This window comes from Hyla sarda, chromosome 11, assembly GCF_029499605.1.
Source record: "Hyla sarda isolate aHylSar1 chromosome 11, aHylSar1.hap1, whole genome shotgun sequence".
NCBI lineage: Eukaryota > Metazoa > Chordata > Amphibia > Anura > Hylidae > Hyla > Hyla sarda.
The window spans coordinates 62,470,623-62,486,169 of NC_079199.1; the positions used below are offsets into that span (position 1 = coordinate 62,470,623).

The 15,547-nt window shown below is 42.9% G+C and overlaps 2 protein-coding genes and 1 long non-coding RNA gene across 7 annotated transcripts in view; 1 reads left to right on the forward strand and 2 right to left on the reverse strand.

The window, feature by feature from the left end:
- The window catches only part of AVEN (apoptosis and caspase activation inhibitor), a 770,692-nt gene that overhangs the window by 240,488 nt on the left and 514,657 nt on the right, over positions 1–15,547 (reverse strand). The gene's annotated exons all lie outside the window — the stretch shown is intronic.
- The window catches only part of LOC130295761 (uncharacterized), a 185,112-nt gene that overhangs the window by 92,092 nt on the left and 77,473 nt on the right, over positions 1–15,547 (forward strand). The window lies entirely within an intron of this gene.
- LOC130295762 (uncharacterized) lies at positions 10,659–14,178 on the reverse strand. Its single transcript, XR_008848979.1, has 3 exons — positions 13,546–14,178; positions 12,446–12,609; positions 10,659–10,839 (listed from the first exon to the last, which is right to left on the reverse strand). It is a non-coding gene; the product is annotated as an uncharacterized LOC130295762 (long non-coding RNA).

Here is a 15,547-nt window from a genome sequence, read left to right on the forward strand (position 1 = left end):
AGTGTGATGAATGTAACCAAAGCATTTGACTCTTATGTTACATAGTTAGTACGGTTGAAAAAAGACATACGTCCATCAAGTTCAACCAGGGAATTGAAGGGTAGGGGTGTGGCGCGATATTGGGGAAGGGATGGGATTTTATATGTCTTCAATTAATGTTATTTTGTTCCAGGAATGTATCTAACCCTATTTTAAAGCTGTTAAATTTTCCTGCAGTGACCAGTTCCTGAGGTAGACTGTTCCATAAGTTCACAGTTCTTATGGTAAAGAAGGCGTGTCGCCCCTTGAGACTAAACCTTTTCTTCTCCAGACGGAGGGAGTGCCCCCTCGTCCTTTGGGGGGGGGGGGGGGGGGGGGGGTTAACCTGGAACAGTTTTTCTCCATATTTTTTGTATGGGCCATTAATACACTTATATACATTTATCATATTCCCCCTTAAAAGTCTCTTCTCAAGACTAAACAATTGTAACTCCTTTAATCGCTCCTCATAGCTAAGATGTTCCATGCCCCATATTAGTTTAGTCGCGCGTCTCTGCACCCTTTCCAGCTCCACAGTGTCCCTTTTATGAAATTGTGCCCAAAACTGAACAGCATATTCCAGGTGAGGCCGTACCAATGCTTTATAAAGGGGGAGTATTATGTCCCTGTCCCTCGAGTCCATGCCTCTTTTTATACACGACAATATCCTGCTGGCCTTGGAAGAAGCAGCCTGACATTGCATGCTATTCTGTAGTCTGTGATCTACAAGTACACCCAGATCCTTCTCTACTAGTGACTCTGCCAGTTTAATCCCCCCTAAGACATACGATGCATGCATGTTATTAGTACCCAGATGCATAACTTTACATTTATCCCCATTGAACCTCATTTGCCAAGTGGATGCCCAGACACTTATTCTATCCAAGTCATCTTGTAACCTATATACATCCTCTATAGACTGTACCGTGCTACACAGCTTGGTGTCATCTGAAAAGATAGAAACAGAGCTGTCAATGCCATCCTCTATATAATTGATAAATAAATTAAACAACAGCGGGCCCAGTACTGAACCTTGGGGTACACCACTTATAACCGGGGACCAATCAGAGTACGAATCATTGACCACCACTCTCTGGGTACGATCCATGAGCCAGTGTTCAATCCAGTTACAAACTAAAGTTTCCAAACCCAAAGACCTTAACTTGCCTGTCAGATGTCTGTGAGGGACAGTATCAAACGCTTTAGCAAAATCCAGAAACACTATATCCACAGCCATTCCTCTGTCAAGGCTTCTACTCACTTCTTCATAAAAGCAAATTAGATTGGTTTGACAACTTCTATCATTAGTAAACCCATGCTGGCTATCACTTATAATACAATTATCCCCAATGTATTCCTGTATGTAATCACTTATAAGTCCTTCAAACAATTTACTCACAATGCACGTTAGACTTACCGGTCTACAGTTTCCTGGGGAAGACCTAGAGCCCTTTTTGAAGATTGGCACCACATTCGCCTTGCGCCAGTCCCAATACCAGACTCCAGTGAATCTCTAAATATCATGAACAGGGGTACAGATATTACTGAACTTAGTTCTGTAAGAACTCTTGGTTGCAATCCATCTGGCCCTGGAGATTTGCTTACATTTTTATTACTTAACTTACCTTGTACCATTTCTACATTAAGCCAGTTCAGTACATTACATGTGTTACCAGCACTGACCTGTGCAATGTCAGCTCCTTCTTCCTTAGTATATACAGAACTAAAGAACCCATTCAGTAGCTCTGCTTTCTCTATATTGCATGTGACAACCTCCCCATTATCATTATTAAGGGGTCCTACATGCTCTGTCCTTGTTTTTTTTTGCATTTATATATCTAAAAAAATATTTAGGGTTAGTTTTGCTTTCTTTGGCCACCTGTCTCTCATTTAAAATTTTTGCTGTTTTTATTACATTTTTACAGATTTTATTAAGCTCTTTGTACTGTTTAAATGTTATAGCTGACCCCTCAGATTTGTATTTTTTGAAGGCTATTTTTTTTGTTGTTTATTGCTCTTTTAACATCATTTGTCAGCCATGTAGGATTTAGTTTTAATCGTTTATATTTGTTCCCCTATGGTATATATTTAGCTGTATAGTTAATTAGAGTTGATATAAAGATGTCCCATTTACCTTCTGTATCAGTGTTTGACAACACCTCCCCCCAGTCTATGTCCTGTAGTGCAGCTCTCAGCCCAGGGAAGTTTGCCTTTTTAAAGTTATATGTTTTTGCCTTCCCCGCCTGTCTTTGTTTTCTAAATTTTAAGTAAAAAAATAACTATATTGTGGTCGCTATTACCAAGGTTTTCCTGCACAGTAACTTTACCAACCAGCTCTGCGTTGTTGGAAATGATCAGATCCAACAAGGCATCACTTCTTGTTGGGTCCTCCACAAACTGGCCCATAAAATTATCCTGCAATAAATTTAGGAATTGTCACCCCTTTGTAGTTTTAGCCAACCCCGGACCCCAATCTATATCTGGATAGTTAAAATATCCCATTATTACCACTGTACCTGCCCGGGCGGCCCTCTCTATTTGTTTATGCAGCCGGCTTTCTATCTCTTCAGTGATATTAGGGGGTCTGTAGATTACACCAAATATAATTTTTTCTGTATTTCCCTCCTTTTGTAATTCTACCCACAGTGATTCCACATCCTCAGAATCATCTCACACTATGGCATCATTCACACTGACTTTCATACCACTTGTTACATACAGACAGCCTCCACCACCTTTTCTGTTCATTCTATCTTTGCGAAACAATGTAAACCCCTGCAGATTGACAGCCCAGTCATGCGAGGAGTCCAGCCATGTCTCAGTGACCCCAACTATATCAATATGTTCCTCCAGTATCAAGGCCTCAAGCTCCCCAATTTTATTTGCTAGGCTTCTGGCATTTGTGAATATACACTTTACATTTCCATCCTTTATGTTATTGGGGTTAATGGGATTCAAGGGTGTAAGTTTTATTTTCCTATGAAGCCTATGCCTATTAACTATTCTAACCCATCCCTCCGCTTTACCCCCAGGTACATTATTAAGTCCCCCCTCTCTATCTACACTATCTTTGCAGTAGGTTCCCTCCCCCCAAGTCCCTAGTTTAAACACTCCTCCACCCTTCTAGCCATCTTCGCTCCAAGCACAGCTGCACCCTCCCCATTGAGGTGTAGCCCGTCCCTACGGTAGAACCGGTAACTGACAGTGAAGTCGGCCCAGTTCTCCAGGAACCCAAACCCCTCCTTCCTACACCAGCTTCTGAGCCACTTGTTTACCTCCCTAATCTCCCGCTGCCTCTCTGGTGTGGCTCGTGGTACTGGCAGTATTTCAGAAAATACTACCTTGGAGGTCCTCGCCTTAAGCTTGCGGCCTAAGTCCCTGAAACCATTTTTAAGGACACTCCACCTACCTCTTACTTTGTCATTGGTGCCAATATGTACTATGACTGCTGGGTCCTCTCCAGCCCCGCCCATCAACCTGTCAACCCGATCCTTGATGTGTCGAACTCAAGCGTCAGGCAGACAACACACTGTTCGGCGATCCCGGTCTTTGTGACAGATCGCCCTGTCTGTCCCCCTAATAATTGAGTCCCCCACCACTAGTACCTGTGTGGCCTGCCCTGCACTCCTCCCTCCCTCCTTACTGGAGCAGACACCCCCTGGTGTTCAGAGGCAGTATCCTGCTGCAGTTCTGCTAGCTCTGTAATGGCATCCCCCTCATCTGCCAAGCGGGCAAACTTGTTGGGGTGTGCCAGTTCAGGACTAGCCTCCCTGACACTTTTTCCCCTACCTCGCTTTCTAACTGTAACCCAGCTAACTGCCTGACTGTCCTGCACCTCTGTCCCACTATTCTCCCCCACCTCTACCCCAGAGAGTACCTGCTCAGTAAGCAGGAGACTCCTCTCCGGGTTGTCAATACGTCTCAATGTTGCAAGCTTCCTCTAGATTCAGGATCTGGGCTTCCAAATGAACAACTCGCTAACATCTCACACAGCAGTATGCACCCTCGAACTGCTGCTCAAGGATTGCATACATCGCACAAGATGTACACCGGACTGCATTTTCCAACATAGAGGCCATCTAGTTATGGGGATTTCACAAATGTATAGGCAAAAACAGACAGTCAAAATTACACTTAAAATTTTTTGTAGACCTTGTGGGTTCAGAAATTAACACTCACAGCGATCTCAACCTCCTGCTTTCAAACTCCAGTTTTTGAACTTCTCTTTCAAGCCCACTCTTTCACAGCAACACTCAGAAAGAGCAAGCTCAATAAAGAGTCCCAAGCTAAGATTTATACACCTGTGCCCAATCAACTCCTCCCCCTAGAGGTGGAACAGAGAAAAAGAGAGAGAAAAAAAAAAGCAGAAAAAGAGTGTTTAAACTGGTAACTGGTAAAACATACACTATTAAACTGCATACTAATTGTAATTCCACATATGTGATCTATTTGGTGTCATGCAACACTTGCAGAATACAGTATGTGGGCTGTACCTCAACCCCATTGAAAGTAAGAATATGGAAGCATTTATCAGACATTCCACACTTTGCCTCAAAAAATGTTTCTGCTGTATCTGGACACTGTTCTGAAGTTCACAATGGTTCCTTCTAATCTTCAACCATTTCTGCAATTGAGAGAGTTAATCCTCCCTTGAGAAGAGGTGACCATTGGTTTGATTTTGGAGGTCTGTGGTGAAAAAAAAGTTTTCCTGCAATCCAAGCACTGCTTCTCAACACTCCTCCTCCCTATATTTTAAAGGGTACCTCTCATCAAAAAAACCTTTTGATATATTATAGATTAATGTATGCAGCATAACTTTACAATTGCATGTTATTAATAAATATGCTTCTTTCTATTTAATTTTCCACTTTGAAGAAATGACCACTAGGGGTCTCCCTACCAGTCCTGGCAGCAAGCATTTCAGACTCGTGCTGGAGTCCTAAACACTACGAGCTGCCAGTCTGCTTTGTTCACAAAGGAGAACACTCAGAGCTGCCAGCCTGCTTTGTTCACAGCCTGTTTGGCTGTGAACAAAGCAGGCTGGCAGCTCTGAGTGTTTAGGACTCCAGCATGAGTCAGAAATGCTTGCTGACAGGACTGATGGGGAAAAATACAATAGAAAGAAGCATATTTTTCATTAACATGCTATTGGAAAGTTATTCAACATTCATTAATCTAAAATATATCAAAAGTTTATTTGATGAGAGGTACCCTTTAATGATACATGTGGCAGGAAATATAGGTAAAACACACACTCTGGAAATAAAAGGAAAGTGAAAGCTTGTTCACCACCACTTACACCCAAGATACTAGGTTATAGTGCTGGTGAACAGCTTTAAAAAGAGGGGTTACTCACATTTATTGGTGAAGGACTTGCTGAGTTAGGTCTATTTATTCCTATTGCACAGCTCTGCACAATGGAGGTGGGGAGCCGGCTTGCCAAACTCCCCTGAATCATCAATATTCACTTCCCAGCCCATCCCCTTGCCTTCCTAAGTCGTCCCAAGATTAGTTTGGGCCTCTAATACAAATATATGTTTGGATAAAATGTGTACACATATAAGAAGAGCCTTGGGAAAATGTATGCCTTTGATAGGAGGAAATTCTTACTGTCACTTTTACTTGGAAGGATTTACACTAGAGCTCTATCATGTGCATATTTCCCTTATTGGGTTAGACATCTTCATGGTTGCTTTGTAGACAATAGTGGAATCAAGTTTGTGATGTTTGGGGGGGGCGGGGACGTCATGTCTTGGCCGGCTGGAAACAGATGAGATTTTCCAAGTCAAGCATATTTTATGAATTGTGGTACTTATTTTGTTGTATATTTATTAAAACGTACATGCCACTTAATGTGGGCCGAACCTACTTGAGCCTTAGAGTGAGATTGAACAAACATCGCTATAATGTAGTTAGGGGGTATGATCTGCATAGTGTTTTGAGGTATGCTGATCTATGCCATAATCGTGATTTCTCCTCACTTACCATCCCCCCTATTGAACATGTTCCTGCTAAAGGTCCAAACAGATACAATATTTTACGTAAGCGAGAGAATTATCGGATCTTCAAACTGAATACTTTTACTCCCAGGAGCCTGCAAAAAGCCCTGCTTATCTTGTCCACAGTTTTTGTCCCTGCACACAGACACATAGGCAATAGCTGCAGAGACAAGACCAATGTATATTACAAATAAACATATAGGCCCAGATTTATCAAAGTTTGTAGTTTTTTTCCCTTAACTTTGACGCAACTCCGCTTATGTGCGTCTATTTCTTTGTTTACATCCCACCGCTCATCTTGACATCTTGCTCACGTAGACATTTTTTCACTTTTCACTTTCCAGTACACCCTGACTTATTAACTGCGACTGTCGAAGATCTAGGCGCATCTGATTAAAAAAATCCAGGAATCTACACCAGCTTGAACCTTGCTTATGTTTCTGCTTTTCTGACTACCTGATCACACTGATTTACATCCCCACCTTGTCTCCCACCCGCCCGCACCGCACATCTCCCATCTGTCTGCTACCTGTTGCAAGACTACAACTCCCAGCATGCCCTTACAGTGAGGGCATGCTGGAAGTTGAAGTCTTGTAGCAGGCGGGAGATGTGCGGTGCGGGCGGGTAGGAGACAAGTGGGGATGTAAATCAATGCTCCCGTCATTAAGTGAAGGATAGAATAGAATGTAGTATAAAGCCCATAAAATGTATTGAAAGGATTAAGATTTTTTAACCCCTTCCCGACCTATGACATACCTGTACGTCATGGGTGGCAAGGTGTTCCCGACCCATGACATACAGGTACGTCATGGACATTACTGCCGCTACTCGCGGCATCCCGCAGCGCCCGGAAAGATGGTGGCTATCACTGATAGCCAGCCATCTTACCGTGCGACCACGGGGGGTTTCGTCCCCCACCCCCCCCCCAGCAATCGCTGCTATCAGCTGGTCAAATCTGACAAGCTGATAGCAGCGTTTCGCTATCAGAATACTTAGCAGCGCGGTGTGTGAGTCCCGATCACGGGGATCGGGACACACACCGCTCTGCTAAGTGTCCCTGACCCGTCCCCCGGCGTCACTTACCCGTCGGAGCGGTGTCCCGAGCGGTGCCAGCGTCCTCCGTGCGGTCCCGGCGTCCTCCGTGCGATCCCGGCTGCGCTGCGTCCCGGAGGTGAGTTTCCGGCAGCAGTGCGGCATCTTCATTGGCAGCAGTGAGATCGCCGTAAAGCGATCTCACTGCTGCCTCTGAGAGTTTCAAAACTGCAACTCCCAGCATGCCCAGACAGCCTTTGGCTTTCTGGGCATGCTGGGAGTTGTAGTTTTGCAACATCTGGAGGTCCACAGTTTGGAGACCACTGTATAATGGTCTCCAATCTGTGCTCTTCCAGATGTTGCAAAACTACAAATCTCAGCATGCTCAGTCTGTCCAGGCATGCTGGGAGTTGTAGTTCTCTAACATCTGGAAGAGCACAGATTGGAGACCATTATACAGTGGTCTCCAAACTGTGGACCTCCAGATGTTGCAAAACTACAACTCCCAGCATGCCCAGACTGCCCAAGCATGCTGGAAGTTGTAGTTCGGCAACATCTGATCCTTCAGATATTGCCGAACTACAACTTCCAGCATGCCTTGGCAGTCTGGGCATGCTGGGAGTTGTAGTTTTGCAACAACTGGAGGCACACTAGTTGGGAAACATTGTCCGTTTCCTACCTCAGTGCCTCCAGCTGTTGCAATTGTTGCAAAACTATAACTCCCAGCATGCACTGACAGACCATGCATGCTGGGAGTTGTAGTTTTGCAACAGCTGGAGGCACACTGGTTTGGAAACACTAAGTTTGGTTGCAAAACACTTGAAAGTTTATTACTTAACTTAGTGTTTCCAAACCAGTGTTCCTCCAGCTGTTGCAAAACTACAACTCCCAGCATGCACGGACAGCCAAAGGGCATGCTCGGAGTTTGCAACAGCTGGATGTTTGCCCCCTCCCCCCAATGTGAATGTACAGGGTACACTCACATGGGCGGAGGTTTACAGTGAGTGCTGCAAGTTTGAGATGGCGCAAATTTTGCGCTGCAGCTCAAACTTCCAGCGGCAAACTTGCTGTGAACCTCTGCCCATGTGACTGTACCCTAAAAACACTACACTACACTAACAGTAACCTAAAATAAAAAGTAAAAAACACTACATATACACATACCCCTACACAGCCCCCCTCCCCCCAAAAAATGAAAAACGTCTGGTACGCTACTGTTTCCAAAACGGAGCCTCCAGCTGTTGCAAAATAATAATTCCCAGTATTGCCGGACAGCCATTGACTGTCCAGGCATGCTGGGAGTCTTGCAACAGCTGGAGGCACCCTGTTTGGGAATCACTGGCGTAGAATACCCCTATGTCCACCCCTATGCAAATCCCTAATTCAGGCCTCAAATGCGCATGGCGCTCTCTCACTTTGGAGCCCTGTCGTATTTCAGGGCAACAGTTTTGGGACACATATGGGGTATCGCCGTACTCGGGAGAAATTGCCTTACAAATTTTGGGGGGCTTTTTCTTCTTTAACCCCTTATGAAAAGGTGAAGTTGGGGTCTACACCAGCATGTTAGTGTAAAAAAAAAAATTTTTTACACTGACATGCTGGTGTTGCCCTATACTTTTCATTTTCACAAGAGGTAAAAGGGAAAAAAAACCCTCTAAATTTGTAACGCAATTTCTCCTGAGTACGGAGATACCCCATATGTGGGCGCAAAGTGCTCTGGGGGCGCACAACAAGGCCCAGAAGGGAGAGTGCACCATGTACATTTGAGGCGATTTGCACAGGGGTGGCTGATTGTTACAGCAGTTCTGACAAACGCAAAACAATAAATATCCACATGTGACCCCATTTTGGAAACTACACCCCTCATGGAATGTAATAAGGGGTGCAGTGAGCATTTACACCCCACTGGTGTATGACAGATTTTTGGAACAGTGGTCTGTGAAAATGAAAAATAAAATTTTTGATTTGCACAGTCCACTGTTTCAAATATCTGTCAAACGCCAGTGGGGTGTAAATGCTCACTGCACCCCTTATTAAATTCCATGAGGGGTATAGTTTCCAAAATGGGGTCACATGTGGGGGGGTCCACTGTTCTGGCACCATAGGGGCTTCCTAAATGGGACATGCCCCCCAAAAACCCTTTCAGAAAAACTCACTCTCCAAAATCCCATTGTCGCTCCTTCCCTTCTGAGCCCTCTACTGCGCCCGCCGAACACTTTACATACGCATATGAGGTATTTCCTTACTCAAGAGAAATTGGGTTACCAATTTTAGGGTGATTTCTCTCCTTTTACCCCTTGTAAAAATTCAAAAATTGGGTCTACAAGAAAATGCGAGTGTAAAAAATGAAGATTTAGAATTTTCTCCTTCACTTTGCTGCTATTCCTGTGAAACACCTAAAGGGTTAAAACACTTACTGAATGTCATTTTGAATACTTTGGGGGGTGCAGTTTTTATAATGGGGTCATTTATGGGGTATTTCTAATATTAAGATCCTTAAAATCCACTTCCAACCTGAACTGGGCCCTGAAAAATTACGATTTTGAAAATCTTGAGAAAAATTGGAAAATTGCTGCAGAACTTTAAAGCCCTCTGGTGTCTTCCAAAAGTAAAAACTTGTCAATTTTTTTATGCAAACACAAAGTAGACATATTGAATATGTGAATCAATATGTAATTTATTTGGAATATCCATTTTCCTTTCAAGCAGAGACTTTCAAAGTTAGAAAAATGCTAAATTTTCAAAATTTTCATGAAATTTTTAGATTTTTTACCAAGAAAGGATACAAATATCAGTGAAATTTTACCGATAACATAAAGTAGAATATGTCACGAAAAAACAATCTCGGAATCAGAATGATAAGTAAAAGCATTCCAAAGTTATTAATGTTTAAAGTGACAGTGGTCAGATTTTCAAAAAATGCCCAGGTCATGAAGGTGAAAATGGGCTGGGTCATGAAGTGGTTAATAGAAGTAATTTACAAATCTGTTTAACTTTCTGGCACCAGTTGATTTAAGAAAAACATTTTTTCCACGGGAGTACCCCTTTAAGATCTAGTCTATTCAGCAGTTCTGTGTTCACAGATATTCACACTTACTATAGTATCTATAATAGTATGACTACAGTACACAATAAAGCCATGAATTGGAAAATGCAAGACCACAAAGGGTAAACATAGGGATAAATTTGTTGTAAAAGTACCGGAAGACAGGGCCAGCCACATGGATGTGACATGTGCAGTCAGACATGTGATATGCAAGGGAAAACAATTAAAGAGAAACAAGGCACTGCCTGGTGCCATTATGCTTAAACAGGGCAGGTGTACATGTAGTGGAAAAAAATATTGCTTACCTTATGGTGTTGAACTCAGAGCTCAACACCTTGTAGCGCTTTGTGAGTTAGCTGGGGCTGCCACCGGCTGGGGCTGCCGAAGGAAGACTGAAGAAGAGGGTCTTTGGGGCGAACAACGTGGGTGGCCCAGATAAAACCACAGACACAGATGATAATAAAAAAGTGATTAATTCAAGACAACACATTTCGGGAGCTTGTGCTCCCTTTATCAAGTCTACTGACTTTTTTATTTTCATCGATGTCCACAGTTTTATCCGAGTCATCCATGGTGTGCACCCCAAAGACCCTCTTCTTCAATCTTCCTCAGAGGATTACAGTGAATCTCTACATGTGCAGTCAGACAGGAACATCTCTTGCTATTACTGAGGAGACCACTAAATGGCTTAGGCATCCAGGGTAGTTTCAGATGTATAAACTTCATATTCCTAAGTAGCTGAAACTAAGGATAAGCAGCTGAATAGAATACAGTTAGAAATGTTTAAATGAGCACTGTCAGATACAAAATCTTTTTATATGTTGTACATCTTGGTAAAACATTAACCTTTCTAATATACTTTTATAGAAATTATGAATTATGGCTTATAAAATCATGTCTTTGTCCAAGCTGAAGCACAGGCATGGACAAAGTCCAGTAAATGAGGGTGGGCTAGCACTAAAGAACTCCCCAGTGCTCCCCTGTGCTGGTGTAGAAACCTTCTTTCCTCTAGATGTAGAGGATATCCCTTGGTTATGGGTATAAATAGATCATGGGAGAGATCTCTGTACTTCCCCCTGATATATTTATACATAAATATTTGGTCACCCTTAAATTGTCTTTGTTCTAACTATAACCCTAATTTTAATAATCTTCTGGGAATTGTAATCCTCCCATTTCCCTTATTACTCTGGTTCCCAGTTTTTGAACTCTCTTTAGTTTTGTAACTGCTTCCAAATGAACAACTTGAACACATCTTGTACAGCAATACATATCCTTAAGCTGCTCTTTAAGGATTGCAAACATAAAGCAAGACAGTCAAACATGGAGATCATTTTAGTAATGGGGATAGCACAGGTATCATACAGACAGAACCAGACAGTAAATATTATAATTGACACATTTGGCTCTCCTCTAAATTCCCTAAATCTAAAATCCCTTAACCTCTTGGGGATGCAGGGCGTACAGACATGCCCTGCATCCCCGGTTCTTAAGGACAAAGGGTGTACCTGCACCAACTGGCCCCTTTTACCGGGTTTAAATCATTCTCACCAGTGAAGAACGGGTTAAAGCCGGTGGGTCCCAGTGCTATGGGCAGCTAGGACCCACGGCTAATGCCGGGCATGGCTGATCAGGCCGATGCCCGGCATTAACCCTTTAGACGCAGCAATAAAATTTGAGCTGATCGGGACTATGGCAACAAAATGGCAATGTCCCACTCAGCTTACCAGACAACGGGAGGGTGCTTTCCTGCCTCTCCGTTGTCCGAGTGCTGAGAAAACTGATCAATGCTATGCTATGGAATAGCATTGATCAGTGTAAGCGATCGCAAGATTGCACGTTGTAGTCCCCTATGGGGGCTAAAAAAAAAAAAAGTTTAAATTTTTTTTTTTAGAAAAGTTCATTAACCCCTTCCCTATTAAAAGTTGCAATAAAGAATAAAAATAATCATATGTGATAAATGTCCGAACTATTAAAATATAAGGTTAGCTAAACCACACGGCTGATGGCGTAGACATTAAAAAAAAAAAATACCAAAGTCCAACATTTTGTATTTTTGGTCACTTCATATACCATAAAAATATTAATAAAAAGCGATGAAAAAGTCCCATCAAAACAAAAATGGTACCGATAAAAACTACAGATCATGGCACAAAAAATAAAGTGATGTCATTATAAAGTACAATTGGTGATGCAAAAAACAAGCCCTTATTTGGATCTGTAGGTGCAAAAGGGAAGGAGGAAAAAACAAAAAAAGCAAAAACGAAAATTTGCTGAGTCCTGAAGGTGAAAATGGGCTGAGTCCCTAACGGGTTAATCTTAGGTCTCTACACTACATACTCAAACACACCTGTTTGTCATGTTGGCTAATTGCTGAATAAACTTCCAAGAATTGCTCGAACTTCCACGCTGGACATTGCCTTTTGTCTTTGCTGTTGCTCTGGATCGAGGGTCCGGTCCTAGTCTCGTGTCGTGGAGTGGGCGAGAGGGAGAGCTGTGTCTACCGCTGTTTGCCTTGTTTAAACACACTTGGTATGAAAATACACACCTAACACACTCACACACTGGCTTCTTTTGTTTGCTTTAAGGGTACGGTCCCATGTAGTGTATTTGATGCAGCTGCATATTTTCCTAGACAATGAAGTCAATAGGTAGCAAAAATACGCAGCAGCATCAAATATGTTATGTGGGACCGTCCCCTAAAGTTATCCAAAAGCCTCCTCTTTCTTGCAGTATCTGCTTAGAACTGAATGCAAAAGGGCACGTGCAAAATACACACACATATCTCACTGCAGAGCAGCATAATACATACTCTAGCAGTTGCAAAACATTGAAATACACACCTCAGCCACTGCAGAACATCATAATACAAACCTTAGCTGCGGCAGAACATCATTTAATTAAAAAAGAATAATTATCAATTATTTCCAGTTCTTGTGAAAAACTTTTGATATATCCTAGGTGTTCATTTTTTGGATGGAGAGGGATTTAAATTTTTATTAAAGGGGTTTATTTATAGTCTTTTTTTTAAGTTTTTTTTATTTTATACAATTTTTTAGTCCCTCTAGGACTAGTATGATAATTCATTCATGTACAGACTAAGTATATACAGTATGTGTCATGTTGAGTAGGGGACAGTGCAACCTAAGTTGAATCCCGTTCCTGCCTCTACCTGCTTGGATGATCCGCCATAAATGGAAGCCTTGGCAATGGTCCCTATGCTGGGTAAGTCAGGTCAAACAAAATGGGCAAGTAAAAGACAAATTAACAACACTAAACAGAATACCAGAAAACAAGCCAAGGGGTCAAATTGTAGATGACAAGTCAGAGCCAAATTTACAAAGGTAAACAGGCCAAAACAGGAAAGTAAAGTCAAGTCCAAATTAGAAGGAAAAGTCAGGGAATAGGCAAATGGCCAGGAGAAGCTGAGTAGTACAGTAGACTGGGCACCTGACTGCAGCAGTTGACTGTTTTTTCAATTCTCCCCACAGGAGTTGTGAGCACCAACACCATATATGATTGGCTGGCCACACTAAAAGTAGAATGACCTGCAGCTGTATGCCGAGCAGAGCCTGTTGTCATAGTGACAAGAGGATGCTCCTGACAGCACCCTGCTGGGAGTGATTGTGATGTGGGAGAAATGGAAGGCAAGTCTCTTACAATATGTATAGCATTGATCCATAAGATTGACACTCTGCTACTGATAGAGCCTTCCTATGGCAGCCTCTGTCAATAGAGTCCTGGTAGCTACATCTGCCTAGCAAAGGCTTTGGGCTGCTGTGACAATTTAACAGGGGGCAATCCGCACCACCAATGACACTTGGCCTCTTAGATGCTGCATCTATTTCTCTGCTTCAACAATTAGCAATGGCCCCCAGCTGCTGAAAGTAGCTGGGTTCCCATGGGTATGGAGTAGGCTCTATTGTTGAGCCCCACTCATAAACCCTTAACTGCATGTCCAACACAATTACAGTGCAGGCAGGCAAGCAGACCAACTAATCAACCAACCAACTAATTTATAATAAAAATCATTGACAATCATTTTCATTATCAAATAGTTGTTTCAGCTCTAGTTCTGTGGGCTTACAATAGCAGAGGAATACATACTAAAAGAGGTAGTGAAATCAAACGGTTATTACAGTGAGAAATAATTATCACCTATTCACTGGATAGGTGATAGCTGCTTGATCAGCGGTAACTCAGTGGTCAGCTTCCCACCAATCTAGCAGCAATCACCTATCCTACCTAGGTTTTTTTTTTTCTTTGCCTGAAGGAATCACCACATAAACTGTCCCCTTATTTTCTCCACCGCGAAGCAGTTTTTGTGGCATGAGTTATTTGATTTAAACAACACTAAAGGGTGAAAAATATGTGGATACAGGGTTTCACATTTCCCCACTGACTCCACAGCATTGCTGGCCTCAAAAAACGGCATGAGAAGAGTATGATTTTTTAGGGGCCTTTTTTTTTTCTTTATGTTTTTAACAAAACATGCTGTGTGGTGGCCCAGTACAGGAGTTGCTCCCCTGTACCCTTGCCGCCCTGTCAGGCAGCCTCCCTACAGTGTCCCCTGGGCACCCCTGCATCTGTTCCCCTTGCATATTCATTTGTATGTGTGTTATCTCCTGTAAATATACCTGTAATGTGTTATAGCTTTAAGAATAGTTGACATGTGATTAACCAGTTGTCATGTGATTGTAACCCAGTGAGGTTCCAGTGACCATGTGACCTATGGGACCCCTCCTAGTCTCTTCCATATAAGCCCTGGGAGGAGCTAGTTCTCTCTCTCTTAGCTCTTACTTTCTTGCATGCTGAGTTACAGTGAGGTCACATCCTAGGTGTGTGTCTGGAGTCCAGAGGAGGCCTAAAGTCAGTCAAGCAGCCATGAACTCTCAAGTCCATTGCCCCACAGGTCAAGTCAAAGCCTGGTAAGCTACAGAAGGGGTGAAGTCAGTCATAGTCCATCATAGTCAAGTCAGTCCAAGTCATCCTGTCTCAAGTCAGCATGGCCTGCATCCAGATTGTCCAAGTCCACTATAAGTCCCAGCAAGCCCTAAGGTCTCTGAAGTCACTGGTCACCTCTGTGGGCCTAGCCAAGCTATATAGATTTTTACACCTTTCTGACTCAGTAAAGTTGCCTTTGTACCGTAACTTGGTGTCAGAGTCATTATTTGCCCCTGTGCCTAGCCCAGGATCCTGCGGTATTCCTTCGGGTGGTGTAGAGGATAAACCACGCCCTGGCGTCACAAACACAATGGGTCAATGCCATCTTCCCCTAGGGTAATACCATCTGCCCTCATCACACCCACACAGCTGTATCTGTTTTCAACCTCAAGGTTAGGTTCACATTAGCACTACACTATGATAAACATGTAATAACTAGAAATAGACAGTAAGGCTTGTTGGTCAGCTTAACAGTATTATTGAAAAGTAGCCAAGTAGCCTTCTCTGG